Here is a 4,872-nt window from a genome sequence, read left to right as displayed (position 1 = left end):
CCCGTGTTTTGCCTGTTCCCCCCACCCCCTGCTCATGCCCTGTCTCCCCTGTTCCACCCCACCACCTGCTCATGCCCCGTGTCTCTCTCCTTCTCCCCCCAACCCTCCACTCGTGCTCCGTGTCTCCCCTGTTCCCCCTCACCCCCTGCTCATGCCCCGTGATTTCCCTGTTCTCCCCACCACTCGCTCATGCCCCTTGTCTCCCCTGTTCCACCCCACCCCCTGCTCATGCCCCGTGTCTCCCCCCTTTCACCCCCACCCCTGCTCATGCCCTGTGTCTCCCCTGTTGCCACCACCCTCCGCTCATGCCCCGTGTCCTTCTCCTGTTCCCCCCACCCCCGCTCATGCCCTGTGTGTGCCCTGCTCCCCCCACCCCTGCTCATGCCCTGTTCCCCCCCCGCTCATGCCCTGTTTCCCCTATTACCCCCCACTCCCTGCTCATGCCCTGTCTCCCCTGTTACCCCCCACCCCCTGCTCATGCCCCGTGTCTCCCTTGTGTTACCCCCCACCCCCCGCTCATGCCCCATGTCTCCCTTGTGTTACCCCCCGATCATGCCCTGTGTCTCTTTTGTGTTACCCCCCACCCCCCGCTCATGCCCTGTGTCTCCCTCATGTTACCCCCAACCCCCGCTCATGCCCGTGTCTCCCTTGTGTTACCCCCCACACCCCATTCATGCCCCGTGTCTCCCTTGTGTTACCCCCCAACCCCCGCTCATGCCCCATGTCTCCCTTGTGTTACGCCCCGATCATGCCACGTGTCTCCCTTGTGTTACCCCCCACCTCCCGCTCATGCCCTGTGTCTCCTTGTTGTTACCTCCCACCCCCGCTCATGCCTGTGTCTCCCTTGTGTCACCCCCCACCCCCCGTTCCTGCCCAGTGTCTCCTGTGTTACCCCCCACCCCCCCGCTCATGCCCCATGTCTCCCCTGTTCCCCCAACCCCCGTTCATGCCCAGTGTCTCCCTCCTTCCTGCCCACCCCCCGCTCCTGCCCCGAGTATCCCTCCTTTCCCCCCAACCCCCGCTCATGCCCTGTGTCTCTCTCCTGTTCCCCCACCCCCCGCACATGCCCAGTGTTTGCCCTGTTCCCCCCGACCCCTGCTCATGCCCTGTGTCTCCCCTGTTCCCCTCCACCCCCTGCTCATGCCCCGTGTCTCCCCTGTTCTACCCCACACCCCGCTCAAGCTCCGTGTCTCCCTCCTTTTCCCCCCTACCCACCGCTCATGACTCGTGTCTCCCTCCTTTTCTCCCCCACCCCCCGCTCATGCCCTGTGTCTCCCTCATGTTACCCCCCCACCCTCCGCTCAGGCCCCGTGTCTCCCCTGTTCCCCCCCACTCATGCCCCGTGTCTCCCTCGTGTACCCCCCCACCCTCCGCTCATGTCCCGTGTCTCGCTTGTGTTCCTCCCACCCCCTGCTCATGCCCTGTGTCTCCCTCCTGTACCCCCACCCCCCGCTCATGCCCACTGTTACCCTCGTGTTCCCCCCTCCACCCCCCGCTCATGGCCCGTGTCTCCCTCGTGTTCCCCCCCACCCCCTGCTCATGGCCCGTGTCTCCCTCGTGTTCCCCCCACCCCCCGCTCATGGCCTGTGTCTGCCCTGTTCCCCCCACCCCCCCGCTCATGCCACATGTCTCCCCTGTCCCCCACCCCTCCGCTCATTCCCTGTGTCTCCCTCATTTCTCCCCCCACTCCACGCTCATGCCCCGTGTCTACTTTGTGTTACCCCCCACCCCCCGCTCATGCCCGGTTTCTCCCTTGTGTTACCTCCAGCTCATGCCCGTGTCTCGGTTGTGTTAACCCCCACCCCCGCTCATGCCCCGTGTCTCACTTGTGTTACCCCCCGCTCATGCCCCATGTCTCCCTCCTTTCCCCCCCACCCCTGCCCCTGCCCCGTGTCTCCATCCTTTTGCCCCCACCCCACACTCATGCCCCGTGTCTGCCCTGTTCCCCCCCACCCACCACTCATGCCCTGTGTCTCCCTCACGTTCCCCCCACCCCCTGCTCATGCCCCGTGTCTCTCTCCTTTTCCCCCCACCCCCAGCTCATGCTCCGTGTCTCCCCTGTTCCCCCCACCCCCTGCTCATGTCCTGTGTTTTCCCTGTTCTCCCCACCCATCGCTCATGCCCCTTGACTCCCCTGTTCCACCCCACCCCCTGCTCATGCCCCGTGTCTCCCACCTTTCCCCCCACCCCCGCTCATGCCCCGTGTCTCTCCTGTTGCCCCCACCACCCCGCTCATGCCCTGTGTCTCCCCTGTTGCCCCCCACCTCCCCGCTCATGCCCCGTGTCTCCCCTGTTCCCCCCACCCCCTGCTCATGCCCCGTGTCTCCCTCCTTTCCCCCCACCCCCTGCTCATGCCCTGTGTCTCCATCCTTTTCCCCCACCCCCTTTCATGCCCCGTGTCTCTCTCCTTTTACCCCCACCCCCGCTCATGCTCTGTGTCTCACCTGTTCCCCCCCACCCCCTGCTCATGCCCCGTGTTTTCCCTGTTCTCCCCATCCATCGCTCATGCCCCTTGACTCCCCTGTTCCCCCCACCCCCTGCTCATGCCCCGTGTCTCCCACCTTTCCCCCAACCCCGCTCATGCCCCGTGTCTCCTGTGTTACCCCCCACCCCCGCTCATGACCCATGTCTCCCCTGTTCCCCCACCCCCCGCTCATGCCCAGTGTCTCCCTCCTTCCCCCCACCCCTTGCTCATGCCCCGAGTCTCCCTCCTTTCCCCCTCACCCCCTGCTTATGCCCCGTGTCTCTCTCCTGTTCCCCCCACCCCCCGCACATGCCCTGTGTTTACCCTGTCCCCACCCACCCCCCGCTCATGCCCTGTGTCTCCCCTGTTCCCCCCCACTCCCTGCTCATGCCCCATGTCTCCCCTGTTCTACCCCACACCCCGCTCAAGCCCCGTTTCTCCCTCCTTTCCCCCCTACCCCCTGCTCATGACCCGTGTCTCCCTCCTTTTCCCCCCCACCCCCCACTCATGCCCCTTGTCTCCCCTGTTCCCCCCACCCCCCACTCACGCTCAGTGTCTCCCCTGTTCCCCCACTCCCCGCTCATGCTCCGTGTCTCCCTTTTTCCCCCCACCCCCTGCTCATGCCCTGTGTCTCCCTCATGTTACCCCCCCACCCTCCGCTCATGCCCGGTGTCTCCCCTGTCCCCCCCGCTCATGCCCGGTGTCTCCCTCGTGTACCCCCCCACCCTCCGCTCATGTCCCGTGTCTCGCTTGTGTTCCTCCCACCCCCCGCTCCTGCCCTGTGTCTCCCTCCTGTACCCCCACCCCCCCACTCATGCCCCGTGTCTCCCTCCTGTACCCCCACCCCCGTGTACCCCTCGTGTTCCCCCCTCCACCCCCGCTCATGGCCCGTGTCTCCCTTGTGTTCCCCCGCTCATGGCCCGTGTCTCCCTCGTGTTACCCCCACCCCCCGCTCATGGCCCGTGTCAGCCCTGTTCCCCCCACCACCCCGCTCATGCCACATGTCTCCCATTTCCCCCCACCCATCGCTCATGCCCTGTGTCTCCATCATTCCCCCTCTCCCCCCGCTCATGCCCCGTGTCTCTCTCCTGTTCCCCCCACCCCCCGCTCATGCCCCGTGTGTGCCCTGTTCCCCCCACCCCCTGCTCATGCCCCGTGTGTGCCCTGTTACCCCCACCCCCACTCATGCTCTGGTGTGTGTCCTGTTTCCCCCCATCCCCCGCTCATGCCCTGTCTCTCCTGTTACCCCCCACTCCCCGCTCATGCCCCGTGTCTACTTTGTGTTACCCCCCACCCCCCGCTCATGCCCCGTTTCTCCCTTGTGTTACCTCCCGCTCATGCCCGTGTCTCCCTTGTGTTACCCCCCACCCCTGCTCATGTCCCTTGTCTCCCTTGTGTTACCCCCCGCTCATGCCCCATGTCTCCCTCCTTCCCCCCCCACCCCTGCTCCTGCCCCGTGTCTCCCACCTTTCCCCCCAACCCCGCTCATGCCCCGTGTCTCCTGTGTTACCCCCCACCCCCGCTCGTGACCCATGTCTCCCCTGTTCCCCCACCCCCCGCTCATGCCCAGTGTCTCCCTCCTTCCCCCTCACCCCTTGCTCATGCCCCGAGTCTCCCTCCTTTCCCCCTCACCCCCTGCTTATGCCCCGTGTCTCTCTCCTGTTCCCCCCACCCCCCGCACATGCCCTGTGTTTACCCTGTTCCCACCCACCCCCCGCTCATGCCCTGTGTCTCCCCTGTTCCCCCCCACTCCCTGCTCATGCCCCATGTCTCCCCTGTTCTACCCCACACCCCGCTCAAGCCCCGTTTCTCCCTCCTTTCCCCCCTACCCCCCGCTCATGACCCGTGTCTTCCTCCTTTTCCCCCCACCCCCACTCATGCCCCTTGTCTCCCCTGTTCCCCCCACCCCCCACTCACGCTCAGTGTCTCCCCTGTTCCCCCACTCCCCGCTCATGCTCCGTGTCTCCCTTTTTCCCCCCACCCCCTGCTCATGCCCTGTGTCTCCCTCATGTTACCCCCCCGCTCATGCCCGGTGTCTCCCTCGTGTACCCCCCCACCCTCCGCTCATGTCCCGTGTCTCCCTCCTAGACCCCCACCCCCGTGTACCCCTCGTGTTCCCCCCTCCACCCCCGCTCATGGCCCGTGTCTCCCTTGTGTTCCCCCGCTCATGGCCCGTGTCTCCCTCGTGTTACCCCCACCCCCCGCTCATGGCCCGTGTCAGCCCTGTTTCCCCCACCACCCCGCTCATGCCACATGTCTCCCATTTCCCCTCACCCCCCGCTCATGCCCTGTGTCTCCCTCATTCCCCCTCTCCCCCCGCTCATGCCCCGTGTCTCTCTCCTGTTCCCCCCACCCCCCGCTCATGCCCCGTGTGTGCCCTGTTCCCCCCACCCCCTGCTCATGCCCCG

This window comes from Ambystoma mexicanum, chromosome 3p (assembly GCF_040938575.1).
Source record: "Ambystoma mexicanum isolate Mex_15411 chromosome 3p, UKY_AmexF1_1, whole genome shotgun sequence".
NCBI classification, from domain to species: Eukaryota; Metazoa; Chordata; class Amphibia; order Caudata; family Ambystomatidae; genus Ambystoma; species Ambystoma mexicanum.
This window is presented reverse-complemented; position numbering follows the sequence as displayed.